Source organism: Talpa occidentalis, unplaced genomic scaffold (assembly GCF_014898055.3).
Source record: "Talpa occidentalis isolate TD23 unplaced genomic scaffold, MPIMG_talOcc4v2.1, whole genome shotgun sequence".
Classification (NCBI taxonomy): domain Eukaryota; kingdom Metazoa; phylum Chordata; class Mammalia; order Eulipotyphla; family Talpidae; genus Talpa; species Talpa occidentalis.
In genome coordinates this window covers 143,797,344-143,823,061 of record NW_026555331.1, presented here as the reverse complement: position 1 = coordinate 143,823,061, position 25,718 = coordinate 143,797,344, and positions in this window count along the sequence as shown.

Genomic DNA, 25,718 nt, shown 5'->3' with positions numbered 1-25,718 from the left:
CTTTCTATGAGCATATGAAACACACAGAGGAATTTGTGACGATGCAGGTTCTGAGTCAATCCTTATGAGAGTTTCTGCATTGCTAACAAGTTCCAGGTGATGTCAATACTGCTGAAACAGGGACCAAGCTTTGTTAAAATACTGCGTTCTGAGCCACATTGAGATAAGGCACCTGCCATCTCCCTCCTTCCACCAAATAATCCTCTTGGGGGTTTATTAATTATCATAATCATCACTTTGTATAATCAAAAATTAAGGTGCAAAGAAGATATGGAATCACAAAAGGGAAAGATACTGGGATTTCAGGTTTTTTCTCTTCTCATTCTCTCTTCATAATTCATTGAATTTATTCTGAAAGATTATAACTCACTATATGATTATACAAGCTAACTATAGCAAACATTTAGAAGGATCCTGAATGCTTATATGAATCACAATTCATCGATCAATTCACATTCTTTCCTGAACCTAAATAGCTGTAATTTAGAGCATAGCAGCTATTATTAAGATCAACCAGGTACTGTTGTAACTTTTTATGTTTCTCATTCTTCAATAAACTTATGGGCACCTAGTACATAGAAGAATAGATAAAAAAATGAATAAATGTAGAGATATGTAAATGAGATCCTTATGTTAGATCCAAAGTTGAATACTGTTATTCTCTTCTAGGAGAACCAGGAAAGGGGTGAGAGGTTTTATTTTTTTTGGGGGGAGGTACAAAATATAAGCATAGACATATGCTTTGTACCATTCAGTATCATACATGTGTTTAGATTTAAATATATATAAAATGTATGTCAAAGACAAATATATATGTGTGTATATATCATCAAAAAAATAGGTATAGGGCCTCTCTGGTGGCACAAGGGAGCTATGAAGCAAGGTGGCGCTATGAAGCTATCAGTAGCCTCCGCAGCACGAGTTCAATCCTCGGCTGGCCAGGGAGCTACCCACATGGCGCAGCAGACCTCCCCTGTCTTGCCCATTGCTCCCTCAGCAGTGGATTTCAGGCAATCCGCCTGTTCTGCTCCCCACTCTGTCTCTGATGAATCCTCTCATCCCGGGCACTTCTGGTTTGTACCCCAGTTCTTGTATTCATAAATCTTTTTAAAAAATCTTTAAAAAAATAGGTATAAAGCAACAAATATTTGTAGCCCTCATGCAAGTCCATAAAAGGGACTCAGCAGCAGCATTGCAGAATGATACAAAAACCACATGATTCAAAGAGATAAATTAAACTCATGAGCTGGTCTGTATTCTGCCCATTTAAAATAATTTAGCATGAGTTTCAAAGTGATATTGAAACCAGGTTCTCTTCACACAACCTATTTGCATATTCATCTGAATGCAAAGTACAAGATTAAAGTGAATTGCTATTTAGCTTTCTTCTCTTGAGTTCTCTGCAGGATCCACCTTTGGCTGACAGGCTCACCAAAGTCCCTAGGGAAGCATTTACAAAATGGGTTTATAAATTTGCTTATGTGTAATACCCTCCTCCTCACCGTGATCATGCAACTAAGCCACTTTTTCCATTTAATCAGATGCTCCTATTCATTCTCACTCATTCTGACTTTGTACAGTTTTAATTTGAACTTAATCATTATCCTACTTAACATTTTAAAAGTTGTTTCAAATGTGTAGCGAGACTCCAAATACCCATTAAGTATCTCTCAATAGCTTGACTCTGTCAGCACTGGGTAAGACCCAGTTGAAAGCTTTAATGCGTTGTTTTGTTATCATAATAGGAATCAAACATAGACATGTTAAAATTTCAAATAATATAAAAGGATATTCTCTCTGTTGTAATCACTTTTAATTATCTCTTCGGTCTCCTTGCAAGAAGTCTGTGTTTGTATGTGTGTGGCTGAGCATATGGGGCTCATATAATGATAGAGAGTTTTCTACATCTCGCAAGTCAACTTAGTCCTTTCAAAATAAGAAATATAACTTCTATTCTCTTGGTATTATTCTCAAAATAGCATATAACACTGATTCTTGAATATTAAAAATGTCTGGCACTGTATTTGTTAACTTGTCAAACCTAAATATTTTCCCCCACTAGTTACAGATCCAGTTTTGCTTGGATCGATGATTCAGCTCCCAATAAATACAATAAACAGGAATTGGTCAAGTTCCAAATTCAATACACTGAATGGACTTATTTCTAAAACATTAGGCACCTCCTTGAAAAGTATTATTCTGAGTTGTGTCTATTTTTTCTTTCTATTATGTTTTGTCAGGTTTGTTTACAGGAAAGTCAATGGATAGAATTACGATAGGTTCAATTGATGATTCAACATTGGATCTGAAATGTTATAACTAATATTTTAAAAATCTCATTTATACCTCATACGTTTCTTGATTCATACATCTGAAAATAATCGCAGAATTTTCTCCATGCCCAGACAGCCATGTAAAAGGGAGTAGGCTTGCTTTAGAAAGACAAATCGTTACAGGGCAGAAGGAGGGGTACTCTAGGATCCCCAACCCTACCTGCTCTAAATGAGTTCTGCCATCCATCACATCAACACAAAACATTTTTAATAGCTTCAATAGAAAATAACTTTAAGAGGGCCTCCCTGGTGGTGCAAGGGGTTGAGTGCAGTGCTGTGAAGCTGTTTGCAGCCCCTGCAGCGCGAGTTCCATCCCAGGCCAGGGAGCTACCCACAAGGCACAGCAGACCTTGCCTGTCTCACCTGCTGCTCCCCTCAGCAGTATATTTCAGTCAGTCTGCCTGTTCTGTTCCCTACTCTGTCTCTGGCGAATCCTCTCACCTCCCACACCTCTGGTCTGTACCCCAGTTCTTGTATGCATAAATAAATAAATGTTTTAAAAAATCATTAAAAAAAGAAAGAAAATAACTTTAATACAATTAGTGTAAAACAGAGAAAAAAAAGGGAAAGAATAAATAAAATAGTTTCCACATGAAACACCCAAAATTACCTACCCCCTCTTGGGCAAATGCCCAGCCAAAAAGGGTTGGCTCAGAGCAGGACCACTGAGGCCAAAAGCCTGCCACAGTCTAAGGCACCTCCTGGAGGGGACCCACAGGAGAGGGGCAGAAGGGGCCAGGTAAGTCTGGAAGGAAAAGAGCAAAATCAAAACCCAAGTCTAGGTAAAAGCTGCCACCGTCAGCCTCCTCACAGGTCTCTCACCCCGTCTCTGCCTCTTTCAAGTGTCTTCTTCCACGTCCCCCAAGTCCCTGGTGTAAGTGCAAGGCCAAGAAGCAACCACAGCTTCTTCCCGCATCTCTCTGCTCCAGGTGTCTCCTCCTGGTCTTCCTCAGCCCCTTCCTCCACAGGCTCCCTCCTGCTCCTCCTCCCTGCCCAGCTCCACCCTTCCTTAGGGTGGGGCAGGGAACCTGGAACCTCCCCTTTCCCTGGAGATTACACTGGTGCACAATGGAAGAAAGGAAGGGCTGACAGGTTGGGGAAGTGTGTTTGAGGTGGGGCCAGGCAAGAAGCAGCCGTATTTCCCACTATTCCCAGGACCCGGAACCAAGGTAGGTCAAACACGTGTGCAGGGCATGAAAAGTCCCAACTTGTGCACAGAAAACAAAGGAAAAAACACAAAGGCAGCACTTTGGGAATGAAGGTCCAATACGTGTACACAGGAGAGAGGAAAGCTGTTTGAGTCAGATTCAGATGTTAAGAAATGAAGCTGTTGTGGAAATAACTTCAGCTGCCTTAGAAAATATATTTCTCTTCTCTATGACACTGAAAATTGCGGTTACTGGCAAAACTGAAATAACCACACATTTAAATTATCCTACAATCGATATAAAAGTGTCTAAATAATACCAATTTTATTACTAACAAAGAACTGAATAAAGTTGAAAATTTGTTTGCTACTCTATCTGTCCTTAGAGTGTATTACAATAAATATATGTAGTCAAAAGGTTATTTCTAAAGCCACTTAAGAAAATCCATTCTCTCTGTGATGAAAACATGAACATGATGGTATGAAGTTCATTCATTTTCCTCTTTAATTTGTATGGTTTGCCCTATTGTATCTTTTCTATCCAAAGTAAGTAATTTTTAAGTTTCAAATGTCTAATTATTTAATAGGATATTTTGAGAGAAAACTTCTTTCTGTATCTGGTACCTTTGGGGCTGTTTTACTTTTTATAAATATGTACAAATATGTTTATAGTATATATGATATATATTACAATATATAATACATACCTAAACACATACATAGACACAAAAGCTACCTACTAAATATACTCTTCTGAATCTTGTTTTTTCTTTTAACAGTATCCTGGAGATTACTCCTTATAATTAACAAGACATTCCATGTTCCTTTTTATAGCTACATAATATCCTATTGTGGGACTAGGCTATTTTATATTCACCCAAAACCCTTAATCGATATCTATAATGTTTCTAAACTTTGTGTTTTGTATGGAAATTACACAATTGATTTAGCTAATACCATATCTTGAAGCACAAGTTATTCCCGATATTTTGACATTACAATGTGAAATGCTCTAGTGAGACTCCTTTAGCAAAATCTATAAGCAAATAAATAGTTTCTTTAAATAAATTTCTAGAAGAGGAATTTCTGGGTTAAAAGCTATGCACACATATTTAATGTTTTATTTCCATTGATTTGGGTTCTGTTTTATAGTCTATCATATCATATCATCATAATCCTGATAATACATCCTGATTTGACCAGCCAGTAACATCATTCTGTCATCCTGATTGTAGAGTTCTTGCAAATATAAAATTTACAGATATCAAAAACTGAATAAGAAATAGAAATAAAAACTATTTCAATATATGAATACAATCTCTACTGTGGAAAAATAGCACTGAGGTCTTAATACCCTTAATTTTGAAAACCATTTGGTGAAATCTTCGATTAAAGATTTAGTACAAATTAATTTTATCCAGATATATTGCTTCAATTTAGGTAGTTACTGCAGTATAATTTGAATATTTACTCTGGATTTTAAGGGCAAGTCTCTATTTTATATATACTCTCATGCAGAGGGCACCAATCTAGAAAATTCATTTGAAACTACTGCCAAGCTTCTTAGAAACCTGAAGTTTGACACTACCCGAAAAAACTGTGACTACACTCCATGCACTAAGAAGTCACCAAAGGGATAAAGTTAACTGACTCTGAGTTAAGAGAAGAAATTCAAGGCAGGAAGGGAGTTGGGGTTATCTGCCTTCCTTTAGACAATCATAAAGACCGCCATAGAGCATAGAAGAATTAACTCTGGAGGATTCCACAGAAAGCCATTTGTATAGAAAGCACTGAAGGAAACAGAAATGGGAAGCCATTGTTTTGATTCTGACCAGGGAAGCAAATAATGAGCGTAGTACACACCCAGGGAGCTACATACCCATTGGCTGATCATGGACATGTCAACTAGTGCAGTTAGAAGGGCTGGAACAGAGATAAGAGAGCTACTGTTCACCAAAGGCAGATTCAATACAACAGTAATCGTTGGCCAACAGAAACCACTGTTAAGTAGGATCCCAGAAAACTACTCAAAGAGCCATCATTTAGAACATTAAGATGAGGAAGCAACTATGATGCTCTAACTATTGGAGTTTTACAACTTGCAAAATTAAAAAGGTAAGAGGTGGGAAGGGGCATGGAGACACTAAAATCCAGACTGAGTAGAGCTGCACTGGATGAGGGAAGAAAAATTCTGCTAGGATAGAGATTCTAGAGATAGACTGTGTCACAGAATCTCAACATAGGACCAAACACCATATTTTCTGAATTTTCAAGAAAAGGTAGAAAAGTTTGCATGAAAAGGGCATAGTCTTCTGTTAGCAACAAATTGTTTTTTTATTTTTTTTAATTGTATGTAGGTCAGTCAAACATGTTCCCAGGCTTGTATATTATCTCTACCTCTCCTTCAGGAAGCTGTTTGCTCCTAGGGTCTTACCAACCTCTTCTCCCAAGAGGAATAGCAGATGTTAAGAACAATGAACACTACAGGGAAAAACAATCTATTTTTTCTGGACAATATATAGTTCTGACCTTGAATTGCACAAGCTCCACTACCTCCTAAATTAACCATGTTAATTCAAAATACACTTCAAATATCTTTTACTTTGTGAAAAAACTGTAAAGCTAAAATAGGACTATAACTTGCCAAATTTCAAACTAGTTCAGAGTGGTGCAATTCAAGCTTTTTTCATCTTGCTGGTGAAAATGGCTCTTGACCGGGTCTTTCATGTCAAAGATGCCCATGCAGCCCTCTGAAAAGAAAAGGCAAAATCCATGTCCTGCAATAATCAATTTCTTTCTCTTCCCACTGAGATGCCCTGATATTTTGGTGCTGCATAAATGCAAAACATATTTGCAAGATCAGCCTCGTGAGTTTTGAAAACACAAATTGGAGCTGATATTTTATAGCTCCCAGAATAGTATTAAATGTCCTTCTATCCCCTTTCAAAGGTAATAGCTGTTTTTAATCTGAAAGAACTTCTTTCTTTTCCTCTATGAAAAATCATCCTGTCCCCACCCCATTTCCACAAATACATTTTTTTTTTTAGACTAAATGAATTTATAGTTCGAAAACACAGTGGTAATGATCTGGGTCAAATTTCTCATTCAATGGGGTTCCTGCTATTGAACCCCCCATTAATCACCATTTCTCTACTGAAATAGCTGGTGGATTTTCACCATTCTCTGAGAATTTTGGTTAGTATGTGGTAAAAATATGAGTTGGAGTCCTTCTCTGCCTCCATCTCAAGTTCACACATAATGACACAAAAGCTCCTTGCTATTAATTAACTCTCACCTCTCATCTCTGCTCTCTCCATAGTTGTCCTCGGTACCAACAAACACCCAACAGGCTGGCATCCCAAGCACGTTCGTGACTCATGTATCTGATTATTTAAAGCAGTGAAATATCGCATTTGGCACCTCTCCTGAGAGGCAGCTGCTGTGTTGAGCTAGCGTATGAGCAGTTGGTGGGCCCTGCCCACTGGCAGGCCAAGTCAAAAATAGTTGGTGCCCACGTCAACAGTCAAAACCACACGGTTTAACTGAAATTCCAGAATTTCTGGGACTAACTTGGTAAAAATGAGGAGCAAGAAAAAGCCGTGTACAAGTCAGGCAAATAATCTTCCTCCTTGCTGGACCCTCTGTCCTCTGAAGCAAGCACAAATCGTGAGTGACTAAGTCATGTCCATGACTGTCAAACACCAAATGAATGAATTATGGACAAAGAATTTCAAAATCAAAATTGGAAATTATTTTAGCTTTTTACAGAAAAAATATATTTGTTGTAGAATATGGGGACTTCTAAAAGATTTAATGTCATGAGGCATAGGATCTCCAAAGGGAGTCTGACTTCTAGAACCTTTAATATAATGTTCTGGAAACTACCTGTTCTCATTTCCCTGTTGGTGCCCAAGCCACAGCTCTGTTCAGTTACATATTGTTAATGCCCTCCAATGAGTGCCTTGTCTCTTTAGTAAATTTACATAGAATTTATATGAGAAAGAAGTACTTAATTTGATGCAATTTTATTGATCTTGTACATTGTTTCTTAAGCATTCTGTTTAAGAAATAGTTCCCACTATAAAGGTTAAAATAATCTGCTGTATTTTCTCCTAAGAGGTTTATGGCTTTGCCTTTTAGAAATAAATCAAGTGTATTGTATGTATGTGGTGTGAGATAAGAATCAAAGTTCATTTTTTTCCAATGTGATAACAGATTGTTATTATTTATTTTCTCACTGACCTATACTAGCTTTGCAGCTTATCAAGTTGTCACAAATGTAGGTTCCATTTCGGGTATATTGATCTTTATTCATAAGTCAGTTTGTCTACAAAGCGTAACCATCACTGCATTAAGCACAGCAAATGTGCGAATGTCAGTATCTTATAGAGCAGACACTTCAGGACAGTTGTGGCCTTTTTTCTACCCCTCATATTTTTAGAATCAACTTCTCAAGCTTTTCAAAAATCTCTGCTGGTATTTTTATTAAAACTGTATTGAATCTCTACCTTAATATGTAGATAACAGGCATCTTATAATACTAGATTTTCTAACTCAAGGGTAGTATTTTATGTCATTTATTCAATTCTTCCTTAATGTATTTCAAAGTTTTGTAATTTTCTCTATAAAAGTTGGATGTGGACCTCTCCTGGTGGCGCAGCAGTTGAGCACTAGGCTGTGAAGCTGCCCGCAGCCTCTGCAGTGCTGGTTTGATTCCCGCCCCACTGGGGCGGGGACCTCGCCTGCCACGCCCACTGCTCCTCTCAGCAGTGTATTTCGCCAGTCTGCCTGTTCTGTTCCCCACTCTGGCTCTGGTGAAATCTCTCACCCTCCTGCACTTCTGACTGTACCCAGTGCTTGTATAAATAAATAAATCTTAAAAAAAAAAAAAGTCAGGTGCATTTTTGTTAGATATCTATGTGTTCTTAAACTTTTATGCTATTATAGAGATGATCATATTTAAATTGCATTTCTGTTTGTTGATGGTATATAAAATTTCTTTTAATATTTTATAGCCAGTCATATTGATAAAATGCCATATTAATTCTAACAAGTCTGAAAACATTTTGGATTTTTCTATTTTGGCAATAATTTTCTGCAAGTAATGACAATTTTGTTTCACCCTTTTATATCTTCTATTGTTTTTCTTTTTGAACCAACTTGGCTGCACTTAAGACAATAAAACTTAGAAAGCAATGTTGAATAGAAGCAATTTTCTTGATTATTTTGGTCTTGTTCATAGTTTAACAGAAAATGTTTCTATTCTTCACTAATAATGATGTTTTAAAAAACATTTCAGTAGGTAGTTTTTTTTTTTACAGGTTAAAACATTCTATTCTTAATTTCAAAAATAATTATAATAAATACTATTGAATTTTATTAATTTTTTGAACTTTTAAGAAAATAATGTCTTTCTCTTTTAATCTGTCAATCTCATGTATTTAGTTTATGTAGACTGCTTAAGAAAATAAAATATTCTTGAATTTCTGGAGGGAAACACAATTTATTAAAAATATCTGCTCTTGCTATGCATAGCTAAATATAGTTTACCAATACCTGACTCATTATACATACATCTGTTTTCCCTGGTAAAATAGCCCATTATTTTCTTTTCTCAAGATGCTCCTGTGTGATTTTGGAATAAAATTAGACTAACTTCCTAAAATGTACTGAGGAAATATTCTATTATTTTTCTTTTATTTTGAAGATGTATAATATTACTGACAAATACTACAATATTAATGAACTTTGAAAACATTATTTTGAAGATTGATAATATTTGAACTATCCCTTGAAAAAGTCTGGTAGACTTTTTTATGTTTGTGATACACTAGTTATTTTCTTTGTGGGAAGAATTTAGTCACCTTATATTTAACAGTTACAGAAATTTCCATGTTTTTCATTTCTTCTAGAGTCAATGTGGATAAATGATACCTTTCTATAAATTATTCAATTGAAATTTTCAAATCTATTGCCATAAATTTGTCTGTAGTATTTTCTTATAATCTTTGCAATTTCTTCTTTATCTGTTATTATAAACTTTTCTGTATCTATTATTGGATATTTTTGGTTTCTTTACTTTTTTTCAATTGCTCTCATTAGATGTGTGCTTTATCAATCTTTAAAAAACTCACTTTTGATTTTGTCAGTCCTACTTCTTTATCTTTCATTTCTGTTTTTAATTCATTTCTGTTCCTGACGTAATGATAGTCTTTCTTTCTTTCTTTTCTTGGGTACACTCTGTTGTTGTTCTTTTGCACTCTTTTTAAGATGAATACTTAGCTCTTGATTTTGTAATTTCTTTCAAAGGAGTAAAAAGATATCAAACTAGTATTAATGACTAATAATAGTTGCAGATTTTTCCATGTTATATTTCTGTAGCAGCAGGAATTTCAAAATATCATTTATATTTATAACTACTTTAAAATTATATGTATAACTACTTTAAAATTATAGTTATTAATTTCTTATTATTTAAGAAAGTATAAGCATTTATATTACTAAAATCACAAGTTTTTAAAGCACTTTGGTAACTATTTCTATATAAATGGATTTCATTATACTATTATATATTTTTTTATTTTTTGCATTAGGGATTATTATTTATGTAAAAGAACCCATAAGCTTTACCAGATTTCCATAGAGGAAATATTTAATATTTCCATAAAGGAAATATTTGAATAAAAATATTTAAATTCCCTTTGGCAAAGCTTAATGCAGGATTCTCAGGTTTAGCTTCTCCCCCTGCCAGAGGCTGAAATTTCTAGATACCAATACCTGTATAGGCATTTTCCTTCAAGTGACCATTCTTCACCATTCCCTTGTTTGCTTATTTTTTTTATAACTCACTTCTCTTTTCAGCTCATTGGCTTTGATACTTGTTAGTCTATTTTTGCCCTTGGATATTTTTCTCACTTTGTAGAAAATTCAATAATGCATTATATATTTCTGACAACTTATCAAGGAACCTATATTTTAGCAAAAGGTCCTCTTAGACTATGAAGCTCATTGTCTTACTGGAAATAGAATCTTGGCAAGATATTCCAACTTTTATTTAATATAGATTGGGAGGAAGATCCACTATAAATGATTAAATAATATACTCTTCAGATTTACATTCTAGAAGGATTCTATCCCTTTATGAATGAGTTTTCCAGGTGTGACCTTATGCCTCTTTCATATGTAACCCTGAAACATTCTTTTCCCAGTGGCAAAAATGAAAATTTTAAATATGGAAAATTAGTCCTCAGGTTTTAAACATCTCTTGATATCACCTATTTTTGATAAGTTCATACAGAGTCTTCTCTCTAGTGGGTGGTATTCATATGATCCTCACAGATAATTCTTGAAGCTCTGTGCCTTCGTTTTGTATAACAGCTCAGTCTCTCCTCTTTCCCTTTGCAACTTCCTCAGCCCTCACAGTCAAAACTTCAAAGTGACTCCTCAAGTGACACTGTCTTCTCCCAATGAGTATCTTAGCTTCAAACTTTCCCTTAGAATTCCAGTCAATGACAGGTAGGAGCATTCTGTCCTTTTTCTTCAGTCTTATAATGTTACCTGATTCATCATCTATTCCTCTGAAAGAGGAGTCTGAAAAATCTCTGACTAGTGACTAATAACATAAGTTATGCATCTTATTTTCCTGACCGTTGAATGTCGAAATGTATAGTCAGAAGCATCTTTCTTATTTCCTTCTGTCCCCCAGGTACAAAAGTAGGCTGGCAGCAACCCTTCTGTGAATTTCAACCATGTGGAGAAACAACCATAAACTCCCACAACCACCACCCTCTACCTCTGTAGAGGGAAGCTTATAAGCCCTTCCGGCCTCCTATTCCATGAGTTACCAAGGAAACTGATGTCACATAAATATACTTGGTATTTGAGAGGTATTCCCTGAAGACCTATTCTTCCATTTGCTTTTAAATAGGTCTTTTTACTGATGCACAACTAAGTCACACAGCAAGCTCTATTCAGTGGTTCCCTGAATTCATAGAAGAGTCTTGTAGTTTGGAGACACACAATATCAACAAAACTGCAAAATTTGTTGTAAAGGTTCCTGGGGTGATAGTGGCAGTGATCCCTCCTGGTACTCAGGTAACCTGCTATTCAGAGATCGCTGGGATTGTCCAGGGGTCAGGTTATGCTTATAAGCTGGGGGTTTTAGAAGCCTCCAAATAGGTCAATAACCTTGAGAAAGACAGAGCTAGGGAGACAGTTTATTCTCCGCTGACAAAGCATGGTCTGTCATAACACACACTCAAATAATCGAACCCCTGCTTGATCTTGTATGTTGCCTGGCTTCTGCCTTGTCTCCCTCCTCCTCATAAACGGGTTCCATTTTTAGGAGGCACTCACTGCTCCATTTCTTCAGGCCACCCCCCACATCTGTTTTCAAATCAATGTCACTAAGTTTCTATTCCCATCACCCCACTGAAATGTCTTTGATAAAACTCAGCAATGACCTTCTGGTTATCAAATAGTGTGGGATAAGTTGCATTTCATTTGAACCTCCCAGTTAACTTCCAACTTTTTAGCACTGTATTCCCAAGATGTTCATAAATTTCCATACTGAGATTCTGTGACATCATCCTCTAGACAAAATCTCCCCCTTTGTGGGGTCACATTATCCTTCCATAAATCTTGCTGTTCCGGGAATCCACCCCTAAATGGCTTTTCCTCCTGAGCCCACCCTCTCCCATACACCTGGTACTTTGTCCTACCTTTTATGCTCTCTTATGTATCTTCCACATTTCCCTTTCCACACCTCAAGTCATTTCACCAGCATGGCCATGCCTCTCTATGAAGTAAACATACACACGTGCACACAAACACACACACACACACCCCAATTCTCCTATGCCTTCTTATCTCTGCCTCCACACACAATGATTTTTCCATTTTTATTCTTTTGTTTAAAGCCAGCATTCTTGAAGGAGAAACCAGACCTTGTTATTTCGTCTCCATCCACTCATTCTTCATTTTAAAGATGGATTTCTAAAAGCAAATGAAGCTGTAGGCCAGGGTCCCTCTCCACACAAACCACTTCCAAGGCCTTACATATGATTTTTATTCGTAATGGTATATTCTTTTTCTTATAAAAGAACCTCCAAATTGTACAACCAATAGTGACCCACAATTTGAATCCACTCCTGCCTCCACCTCATTGAAAACTGGCTTCTAATCAACCATTCCTGAAACTTCTGTGACAAAAATTACAAGTGAATTCCTAACGGATAAATTTATTCGTGATGCTTAGTCTGCCTGACCTCTTTGTGACTTCCGTTACACTTAATCATCTCCACCTTCTTAAAACTGCCCTTCATTTTAATTCCCATTCTTCCTTGGATGTCTCTGACCTCTTCTCATTCTCCTACTCTCTTTGTTTGCCCAACCCTACATTTAACAACCATCACTCCCTCCCATCAAGTGTACTTCTCAAATCTTTCTTCTGTACTCACTGCCACCTTTCTTCAGACTTACTTTCAGCCTCTACTGTCACTTGATCCAATCCCTAAAGTCACATCCTCTCTGTCTTCACCCACCCCCATCATTAAAATCTTTAATGGTGACCCAAAACTTAATGATGAAAACCAGCCTCCACACCATGATACACAAATCTTAGCATGCTGTACCCTCTTCTTTCCAGCCATCACTCAAAACATAGCTCAATAATTACTCTAAGTTCCAGCCAAAATACTTACTATTCCAAGAAGTCACAACTGTGTTTTTTACTACTGCATCCTATGCTGAAAGAACAATTTTGAATTCTCTCCTATCCCTTTTCCATCATCTAACTCCTACTCAACATATAATATGCAGCTTAAGAATCACCTCCCTGACTGCGTAATTTAAACTGAGTTGGTACAACTTATCTATGGTAAAATAACATCCTGTGATCTCTATTAATATTATGTATCATACTACATTGTACTTGAACACTGAGTTGCCTGCTTTCCCAACTAAACAGAATTCTGTAAGAAGTGGAATACGTTTAACTCATCTTGCACGTTTAGCACCAAAAGTAATGCGCGGAATATGGTAGCTCTCCACAAGTGTTTGTTGAATAAATGAGTAAATAAATGAGTGGATGTTCAATATGTATAATGAAATTAGGTTGGGAGACTTTTTCCTTTTATATTTTTCTGCCTAAAGCTTCTTTTAAAATTTAATCATAAGTTGAATACCTTGTTCTCTGTCTGAAATGAAGCTACTAGTTTGATTCTTTTTGAATATTTTATGTTCATAAAATATTTCTTTTCATCATTCTAATCAATATTTACTCAGTGCCATGTGGTATGTGTTCCCACTTTGGGGTTCCCAAACTAAGAAGAAACAGTAAATAAAAGATGTTCTTACCAATCAAGTTAATATCCTCTGTGATTATCAGCTACGTTCTCAAGATAAAAGAATATTTGTTCATAGTAAAATATCCATGGAGATCTAATTTCAACAAATAGAATTACAAAAGTTGACAGTGAACAAAGTTAGAATATTGGAGTAAGACGACAGAAAGCCTGAATTTATGAGCACCTAAATCTCAATTTTTCTTTTTTTTAAGATTTATTTTTATTTATGCATACAAGAACTGGGGTACAGGCTAGAGGTGCAGCAGCATGAGAGGATTCACCAGAGACAGAGTTGGGAGCAGAATAGGCAGATTCACTGAAATACACTGCTGAGGGGAGCAGTGGGCAAGACAGAAGAGGTCTGCTGCACCATGTGGGTAGCTCCCTGGCCATCTGGGGATCAAACTTGTGCTGCAGTGGCTGCAGCTTAACCCCTTGTACCACCAGGGGGCCCTCAATTTTTCTTATCTAGAAATTGAAAAGATAATTCTTTAGCCTGATGTTAACTTCACACCTTCCCACTTCATTAGGAGGACCTAGTGATAACACCCCAAAAAGCATCATAGGCAGATGGTATAGGAGACTGAGTTAGGCAAGTGGGAGGTACATCTTTTGAGACCAGGATAATAACAAAGTATATATTATCAAGAGGAAAAATGAAGCATAAAGTTGATGGATATTCTCCTCTTTCTCCATCACTATCAAACAAAGTTATACAAGGTTGTGAAGACCCGCAAGAGAGGGGACTGTAGAATGGTTTGCTCTTTTATGTTCAATTTCTCATTCTCTTTTCTTCAGAGAGTGTCTTTGGCTTTATGAAGAATCCGCATCTCTCAAGAACACAGACAGGTGCAGACTGGAGTCCAGAAAAAAGGGAAAAGCATCAAGAAAGCATATACTAAGGCTTACCCTAAATTCTCATAGTTCCCAGTATCAAAGGGTAAAATTAAGGGCATGCCTACATTTTCTTTTAGATAATGAACTTGAATAGGAAAATAGCTAAGAACTCAGATCTTAAGTAAATAGTATTCATTTTTAACAACATTCTACTAAAGAAATTATATATATATATATATATATATATATGCATACCCATGTATAGTCACATATATTTATTTATTTCTTCAACTAATATTCAGTGACCAAGAACCAGGCACTGTCTGAGCCACCAGGAATACAGAAATTTGCAAAATAGTCAAAAGCCCTAACTTCACTGATCTTACATTCTAATGCAAGGAGCTTAGCAATTAATTAAATAAAAACCATTTATAATATACAAGATAAAATAAATGCTATGGAGAAAATAATGCAGAGCAAGGGAATGGGAAGTGCTGATGAGAGATGGTCATTTAAAATGACCACTCTGGGCCTCCCCGGTGGCGCAGCGGTTGAGCGCTGGGTTGCGAAGCTGCCCGCGGCCTCTGCGGCGCCGGTTCGATCCCCCGCTGCTCCCCGGCCACTGGAGGAGGGTCCCACATGGCGCGCAGACCTCTCCTGCCGCCCGCTGCTCCCCTCAGCAGTGTACTTCGGTCCTTCTGTCTGCTCTGCTCCCCGCTCTGGTGAATTCTCTCACCCTCCCGCGCTTCTGACTGTACCCAGTGCATGTATAAACAAAACAAACAAACAAACCAGCAAACAAATAAATAAAGCATGCCTCTATCAAAAAAAAAAAAAAAAACAAAAACAAAAAAAAAAACAGTAAAATGACCACTCTGATGATCACTGAGATGGTAACATTTGACTAGGACCCTAAGGAGGTGAGGGATCAAGTCATGAGATTGGTGAAAAGTGTTCAGGGCATCAGGGACAAAATCCCACCCCTCTGGATTCTGCTCAAGCAGGAAAAGAAATCAAAACAGCATCAGACATGTTAGCAAAGGAAAAATCTATTTCATAGAATGTGGAGAATTTGCATGGCTATAAATTCTAAGGAAAAGTGGAATGGTTGTGGGATATTTATCCTGGGATTGAGGACTTGGGGTGTCAACAGGGAAGTGGGAGATTTCACAGGACAAGAAGATGACCTTATTCTTTCACTCTCAAAGTAAGATTAATTTCTCAGATAAGGAGGAAATGTTCATCTATAAATTTACACCTGGTTGATGCCCCCCAACTTACATTCTTCCAGGTCACAAAAGTGATTGCTTATTTGATTAGGGAAAAGGCAAACAGCTGAGATAAGAACATATCTTCTATTTAGCCTGTAGTGTCTTTACTGCATTTAACTTAAAATAATCTGCATTCTTTGGGTTATGGTAATAGACTTCTCCAGGCTCCTAGGGTCTTGGCTGACTTTTAATTTCCCATCTCATCTCACTGGTAACACTCCCTGGAAGAGACATATTCTGAGCATATTGAGAAAAATCTATCTGACCCTTTTGGGGAGCCCCATCCCACAGAGGGAATGAGCAACATGGGTATCTGGGGACTTTCCCAGAAAAGAGAGCCACTTCCTAGAAAAATAAAGTGACCTAGGTTTAAAGGAACAAGAATGTGGGGCCTCCCTGGTGGCACAAGGGGTTAAGTCTCAGCACTATGAAGCTATCCACAGCCACTGCAGCACGAGTTCTATCCTCATCCAGGGAGCTATCCACATGGCACAGCAGACCTCTCCTGTCTCACCTACTGCTCCCTTCAGCAGTGTATTTCAGTCAGTCTGCCTGTTCTGCTCCCCACTCTGTCTTTGGTGAATCCTCTCACCCCCCACACCTCTGGCCTGTACCTAGTTCTTGTATGCATAAATAAATAAATCTTTTTTAAAAATAAAATAAAGGAACAAGAATGTGAGTCATTGTCAAGAACCCAATGAATAAAGGAAGAAATAATAGAAGAAGGCTAGAGAGCTAGTTGAAGGAAAAATCATGAAGGGTTTTTTAGAACAGAGGCAGGTGGTGGCTTTTACTCTGAAAGGAGTAGGAAACCCATGAAGAGTTGTTCTGGCAGGGAAGTACATGCTCTGGATTGAGTTTTAAAGAGTATGTGTACATTGTGTGTACACTTGGGACAGAATACACTTGAAGCAATAAATGTATTACTCAAAGGAATCTTAAGCTATGTTTTTAACACTTAGATATTGTTTACAGTAATTCAAGGATGGTTATTTCAATTAAATCATTACACTAAAAGGATGTCATGGTAAAATGCAGAAAATAAGACACTCCCAGGATGAATGTCCAAGTTCCCTTAACAACAAGTGAGGGAATCTACACATTAACTTCGAAAATTTACCTGACAATTGGAGTATTTGAACATTGACTGGATTGGATTATTGGAATATTGAGATTGTGATGCTGACGAATTTGTGTTAGTTTTTAGAATGTAATTCTTTAAAAGGTTTCACCTTTTAGAAATTAACACTAAAATGTGTATAGAGAAAATGATGATATATCTGGGATTTGCTTCAAAACAACAGGTGGGGGCGGTGGGAGATTGGGTGAGATAATTGATGAAACAAGATGATCTTCAACTTATTTGGGGAAGCTGAGTGACAGGCATACAGGAGTGCATCAGGCAATTACCTTTGCTATTATACATGTTTGAAAATTTTTCATAGTATAAATTTTAGAAATTGAATATACTGGATCATTTTATAAAATGAACAGCCACCTACTTCAAAATGAATAAATGTTAGAAACTTTAAGTTTGATATAGAAAATCAGTAACTTAAAAAGGAAATCTCCAATATATATATATACCTGTAGTGGCCACGTTTCTCTAAGTCTATTTTTAAGCAGTACATTTGGGATATGATAGAAAATGCATTCAACTGGGAGAGCAGAAGCTTCGCTTTGTAGCTGACTGTGTGGCACTGAGCTAGTGATATAAGCACCATGGAGTTCTGTTTTCTCCTCTAAAATAATAAAGTTAGACCAGATGATCACTAAGGTTTTTTCTAAGACATAATCTTTGTGATAGTTGATTTGCATTAATTTTGATTTTTGTAACTGCCTTAAGGCAAACATATGCTACCAAAGGGTAAATAAAAAGTTACCAAGCTCAAATCCTGAGAGAGTCAAAAGCTGCCTGAGAATTTTGAAATTCCATTATTTCAGCTCCAAGTTCTTCTTTACAACAAGCTAAATAATAAAAAGTAGAGAAAATTCTCTTTAGCAAGGTCTGGAAACTGTTTCTGTAAAGGGTAAGATAGAAAATATTTAGGCTTTGCTGTCCAAGAGATCTTTATTGCTACTTCTCAACTCCCCTGTTATCCTGCATAAGCAGTCACACGGGGTATATAAATGCATGGGGATGGCTATATTTCAAAAAACTTTATTTACAAAATTCATTCAACCAGGAAGCTATTGTTGGCTGATTGTGGCTATTTAGTATAATCAGATATTAATAGAATGATCTTAACATAACCAGATAATAGCACAGAGATAATAAGTCTATTTATCTACTTCACATTTTATAAGTTCTTATTTTTCTGTAGTGTTATGGTAATAGTAATAATGAGATCTAGTGCTGCCTACTTTTATATCCTAAGGTCAGCTTCTCCCAGTATCTCTTGCCTACATGACTATGGTATGGTTTAATTTTTTTTTTAAAGATTTATTTATTTATTTGTTTGTTTGTTTGTTTGTTTGTTTGTTTATTTGTTTGTTTGTTTGTTTATACAAGCACTGGGTACAGTCAGAAGCACAGAAGTGTGAGAGAATTCACGAGAGCCAGAGCGGGGAACAGAACAGGCAGACCAACAAAGTACACTGCTGAGGGGAGCAACAGGCACGTCAGGAGAGGTCTGCGCACCGTGTGGGACCCTCGCTGGTGGCCGGGGATCAAACCAGCACTGCAGAAGCTGCGGGCAGATTCACAGCCCAGCGCTCAATCTCTGCGCCACCAGGGGAGGCCCATAATTTTTACCCTGTTGCAATCCATTCTCTAGAAAACAGCCAGAGAATCCTCTCAATGAATAAATCAGATCATGTCAATGTCTTGCCTGAAATCCTCCATGATAATCAAAAAGTGAAAGCAACCCAAGTGCACATCAGCTAGTTTAAACCAGTGATGGTTTATCCATCCATTAAAATATTATTCAGCCATAAAGGGGAATGAATTACTATTAATATGACATGAGAATGATAAGAAAATGTGTAATTTTAAAATTATTCTCTTTCATTATTTTTAATAAATAATATTTTACTGTTCCTCATATATTTTATAAGTAAAAATGAAATGTAGGCTCACTGTTTGCCAATTAATTTTTAGGCCCTGGTTCCACCTCTGTCTATATCCCCTTGGCCAATTAACAATGTCTCATTTGAGGCTGCCCTGATTTTGCTATATTTTTAAGAAACTTCACTTCTTGAAAGAAAAGAAAATAGCATCTGAAATTCTGTATTTCACATCTTTTTTAAATCATGTAGGCACTTTTGCAGTTATAAAAGTGAAAAATCCAAACAAGAATGAAACATTGAACAAGATTTTAGCTTGTCTTATTTATCAGTAATAGGATTTTATCTACACATGAACATATCAGAAACCTCATTTTAATCAGTTTCACCCTCCTTTTTCTAATTTTCTCAGAACTACTGAAAAGAAGAAAGACTCCAAAACTGTATTTATTTGTTGCCTCTCCTTTCACTTAATGGAGCATGGCTACTGCCAAGCACCAGGGAGTAAGAGGGAAAAAAAGCCAGAGGATGGGTCTCCCTGGTGGTGCAAGGGGTTAAGATGGAAGCTACGAAGCTATTCGCAGCCACTGCAGCATAAGTTTGATACCCGGCCAGGGAACTACCCACATGGAACAGCAGACCTCTCCTGACTCGCCCACTGGTCCCCTCAGCAGTGTATTTCAGTCAGTCTGCCTGTTCTGCTCCCCACTCTGTCTCTGGTGAATCCTCTCACTCCTCATACCTCTGGCCTGTATCCCAGTTCTTGTATGCATAAATAAATAAATATTAAAAAAAAAGAAAAATGGACCTTTGTTACAAAATCTTCAGGCAGAACAACTGATTATGAGCTTCCAGAAACCATTCCTCTGTCTCTTTCCTGGCCTTATCACCAGCAGACAAATAAGTCCCCAAATTTAAAAAAAAAATGCATTGATCTTCTTTCGTCCTCCTAAAGTAGGTCATCTCTGCCCTTCCTAATTAGAAGAATCTGAATGTATAAACAAAAGTGAAATGCCACTCTCTCTACAGATGACTCTCTACAGACTTTGAGCCCTTTGAACAATAAAAACCCATGTAACACAGGGTCCCTTCCACACTTCAGTGCCATGGAGGAAAAATAACTACACCCCCTCTTTAACCCTCCCAAATGCCACACACACAGGTCTCCAAACCAAGTTAAAGTCCTTCCACCCAGAAGTCAGATATATATGTATATGTATGCATATGTTTACACATATTTATTAATCTATACGCACACACTCACGATTGCACTATCGTATAGCACGACATGACTATTTATGGGACAAAGACTTGATCTGAGCTCGCTGTCAACAGCCTCATTCATCCAAATGGAGAGACAGTGGCACTAGGTTAATCTCTTGCTCACAATTTACCTAGTAGATGCCTTTGAGAATCTGATGACAGCTGTGGATCCCAAGACATCTGTAGTTGCGCACATAAACACACACAAAAATGTGACAAACAACTTCAGGGTGTTCAGGAACTTCCAAGTTTAAAATTTTGAGTCCCAAATTCAAGAAATAATAGTTTTCACAATGTGAAGAAATCTGTATCAGGCATAATCTCGTTTCCTCTTCAAAGAACCAGACCCATTTGCTAAATTAAATTTCACTTTCGACATTAGATATTTATTCCTTCTCTTCACTTCCTTCTTCCTCCTTTCTTTCTCTCTCCCACATATTCTTTCCTTCATTCTTCTCATTGGCCTTTTCTGCCTCCTTGTCTCTATTTCTCTGCTCAGTGTCTTTTTTCAGTGTCTATGTCTATCTGGACATCTTCCCCTTCCGCCACAGACAAACATACTCACGACGTACACATGCAAGTGCACAAATGCACGTGAATGTCACTTGCTGGCTCTATTATAAATCTGATTTAAGAATTTGTTATTTGTTTAAACACCACAGCCGGCATCTTCAAAATTGCTCTCCTGGGCACTCATAAAATCAATCCTAATTTTTCCAGATCATTTAAATTCTTTCTGTTATCTTTCTCCTGCTGAATAGCAAGCACTCCATCTGCACTGTCATACTTTAGTAGCTCTCTGAAAGTAAAAGTTCATTACTAACAAAAGTATTCCGCTCTTCAGTCTTTACATTGAGTCAAGAAAGGGAATGCTTGCTGCACTAAGGCTAATTTGAGTCTCCAATCATATTTAAATATGTCTAAGAGTGACATTTACAATAATGTTTTCTACACTGAATCAGATTTCCTACACTGATTTCTGTATTTTCTTTCCCCCACGGTGAAGCGTGACTGTGTGGTTACACAAGCAAAACTGTAACTTGCACATTTCTATGTAAATTATAAGAGCTCATCTGTGTTCACTCAGGCACATGCACACACGCACATGCACACGCACGTATTTGTAATGAGATAAGCTTGTGGTAGGAGAGGATTAAAGCAATAAAATGAGTTGAATGACAACAGAAAGAAAACAATGACTCCGCTTGACTAAGTCAAGCTAATGGGAATTCACCCGAGAAGCAAGTCAAACTCCATTGTTATAAGGAAGTTTAGTGACTTCACTGACCATCCTATTTTCTTTATCTCTTTCTTCACTAAATATATCTATAAACACGTACATTTCCCCTAATCTGTAATCTACACATCTAATCACAAAGTGGTAATTACCATCTGATTTTCCTCTATGGTATATTTCTATATCTCATTCATACTATGGGTTAGTTATTGTTTTCCTATTTTGGTGATGATTATGATGAAGACACAGAACAAGTATGGTCAGACACAGCATGTTGGGCTCAGGAGAACACAGGAGAGGTAAAAAAATTTCCCCTTTGCTCTTAGGATTTCCAGTTTGGACTGGCATAAGATACATTAGCAGGGAAAATTAAATGAACTTTATCTTCATGTACATGGAAATCTTCACAAGAGCAATGAAGAACCAAAGAAGTGATCGAAGTATTTATAACCAGGTTGAACAAAGGGCAACAAGGTCTGTTTGTATCTTCAGCCTCCACTCCTCATCACTGTAAGAAGGCTGCTGCTTCTCCCTGGCACCTTTCACACAGGAACTTTATCTCCTGCTTTTAGTGGAGAGAAAGGAAGCTCTGGGTGGCCTCTTACATCTGTTGTTTTCCAAATGCCTTTAACTCAAAGTAACTTGTCCTGGACACCTTCAATAACAATCAAGCGCTCTCTAAAATACATATTATATGCAAACATTTTGATTTGTGATAGCATCCTCTAGACTTTAAGGAACATTGCTTCACATTTTAAAGGGCAACAGAATGTATTTTTACAGTATACTCCTTAGCAGGAGGGAGTTACAGCATAAACATGCTGCAGGAAAATTCTCTCTCGCATAATAAACTGAGAGGTGTGTTGACATAAAGTGACCATTTGCTTAAAAGTTGCAGATTTCATTTCACAATACATAGAAATCAAACTATCATGTGGCATTCCTTACACGTGTACAATGACATGTCAATTACTAGTCATTAATACAACTGGGGGAAAGGAGTCTATCTGAATTCAGGCTGATGCCCTTTTGAACTGTTGTCCTTTGTGTGTGTATTACTTGTGTATGTACATATACAATTTACTGGCTTCAAATAATATTTGCTTTTTTCTGTTTGTTGCTTATTGTGTTTGTTCTTTTCAGCTAATTCTCCACCCTTCGCCCCCTGCCAGTGTATACTCACTGTACACTTATCTCCTGTTCTCTAACATCTCATTAGCAGAAACGAGCACATATCAGAGAGCAGAAGGAGCAAGTAAGAAACATTATTTCCCTACGATCTCAGTATTATTCAGGGTTCTCTAAATAAACAGAACCAATAGGATATGTATATATAATATGACATGAATAATGCATACAAAGAAAATAATTTTGCTTCTCCTTTTTAATTTTTTTTGAAGATTTATTTATTTATTTATACAAGCACTGGGTACAGTCAGAAGCGCGGGAGGGTGAGAGAATTCACCAGAGCCAGAGCAAGGAACAGAACAGGCAGACTAATGAAATACACTGCTGAGGGGAGCAGCGGGCACGGCAGGAGAGGTCTGCACACCATGTGGGACCCTCGCTGGCGGCTGGGGATCAAACCAGTGCTGCAGAAGTTGCAGACAGCTTCTTCACAGCCCAGCGCTCTACTGCTGTGCCACCAGGGGAGGCCCTCCTTTTTAATTTTAATCTCAAGTCCAAAGGTATACCTCCTGACTAATCATCATGTCAGCTAATGTCCTCAGAGCATTGTTAAATAACGATGCTAGTAGATATTTTTGCTTTATTGTTGATTTTTATAAGAACGCCCCTAATGTTTCTTAAGAACTTGCAAAACCAGGGCCTCCCAGGGGTTAAAGTCTCAGCACTATCAAGCTATCACCAGCCACTGTGATATCAGTTCAATCCCCAGTCAGGGAGTTGACACATATGGCACAGCAGACCTCTCCTGTCTTGCCCACTACTCCCCTTAGCAGTGCATTTCAGTAGATCTGCCTGTTCTGCTCCCCACTCTGTCTCTGGTGAATCCTCTCACACCCCTCACCTCTGGCCTAATACCCCAGTTCTTGTATGCATAAATAAATAAAAATCTTAAAAAAAAAAAGGACTTGCAAAACCAATAACAAACGCTAAAAAACTGACTATAGAATTGAGGCTATGAATGGGGAGGAAATAAGGGGCAACAAAGTTGAGTGGGGCACAATGGACTGTGATGGAGGAATAGGAGGGACCTTGAGTGTAGGGATGATCCTCTACGTCTACATCCTACACAGTATAGTAAACAAACTTTGGCTCAATTAAAAAAAATAAATAACAATAGAAAAAGAAAGAACTTGTTGGCTTTATGATAAAAAGGACATACTTTATCAACTCAAAAATCTTTAAAAATTCTATCTCCCTTGTATCCAATAGTTCTTAAGGTATAGACTATACAGGGTTTTAGGATGATATAAAAATAGCATATATTTACAAAGTAATTGGAAAATGATCTGTTTCTTGCAATCAACCCTTAGAAAATAATCTCAATCATACAAAATAATTATATATAAAGACTTTAATCCTGTGTAAATTATAGTAAAACAACCTAGTGCCATAAATTAAAGATGATTTTGTGAACCAATGGTCAATGACACCACCAACTAGAGGGAACATGACAACATTAGGACATACAATTAAGAAGAATGGAACATGATCAAATTAAAATATAAATTATACTGCTAAGCAAAAAAAATACATGGTTTCAAATGTATGTACAGATAAAAGTGAAATATGGATAACTACCGCTTTAAGTAATAGAACTGTAATATTTAATCTTTTTCTACATTTCTGGGTTCTAAGATTTTTCTTTAGAGAAGGTATTGCTTTTGTAGTAGAAAACAAAAGTAGAATGTATTGAAAAACAGGGAATTTGGTATCAACAAGGAGGCTAAGCACAGGCTTTACTCCAATACACTGAAGAAACATTGATTTTAGATTCCAGCAAAAGAAATGCAACCAATTGTTTGACAAATGGTATATTTAGTCAATTCAGTCAGTTAATTAGTTGGACTGATTTTTTCTAAATTAGTTGGCAAGAGCTGCAATAGAATTATTTATACTAAATTTTTTGGCCTTTCCTGTGCTCAGCTGGAGAACAAGGCTATAAAGGAGGTGCCTCTTTTATACCAGAAGCCAGGGCAAAAATTAATGCCTTGTTGCATCCATCTGGTTATATGAGAAGGGGTAATGCTAAGTGTTCAGGGTTACCTGTCTCTTCCTCAATGAATAATTTTTTTAAAGATTTATTGATTGATTGATTGATTGATACATACATACATACAAGCACTGGGTACAGTCAGAAGCACGGGAGGGTGAGAGAATTCACCAGAGCCAGAGCGGGGAGCAGAGCAGGCAGAAGGACCGAAGTACACTGCTGAGGGGAGCAGCGGGCCGCAGGAGAGGTCTGCGCACCATGTGGGACCCTCCTCCGGTGGCCGGGGAGCAGCCAGGGATCGAACCTGCGCTGCAGAGGCTGCAGGCAGCTTTGCAACCCAGCGCTCAACCGCTGCGCCACCGGGGAGGCCCCCTCAATGAATAATTTTATATACCTTTATCCTTCTGATTCTTCTATTCTCTCCTACTCTATACACTGAATAATGCTCTAAAGTAAACTTCCCATTTCTGCCCTTTTTCCTAGCCATATTTATCTTTGAGGTTCAATTAATCATGGTAAGAGAAATGGTGAGGCTGGACAGACTTAACTCATGGTTTACCCAGGGAAGGTGATTCAAGCCCCTTCCTGATTATCCTTGTGCTGAACTTGAGAGTTATTCCAAGGAGATGCTTTAACCACAGGTGATGCTTTAACCCACTCTCACCTCTCACAATGCACTGAGTCCATCTTTTGCTTTTGTCCTTTCGGTTTTTATTTGCTTTCGAACATGTTGCACCTATGCAATGAAAATCATTCCATTTCAAGTTGACTAAAAATAATTTAATCAAAATAGTCCACTCAGTGGTTTGTTATCCTTCTTCTCAATCTGTCATTCTTGTCCTTTACAACAAAATCTTCAAAATTTTTCCCAGATAAAAACGTCTAGGACTCATGCTCCAAATTTCATTTTCACATTGCTCTTAATATTGGCAGCTTGCCTTCCCATTACCTTTCAACTGAATATGTTTGTAAATTAGTCAGTGCTTTGTATATTAACAACCTGACAGCTCTTTCTGTGTATAATACCTAACCGACATGAATAATATCACTCTGATTTGATGTTAATGGACAAATCTGAACCATTGGTGGAGATCAAGCAG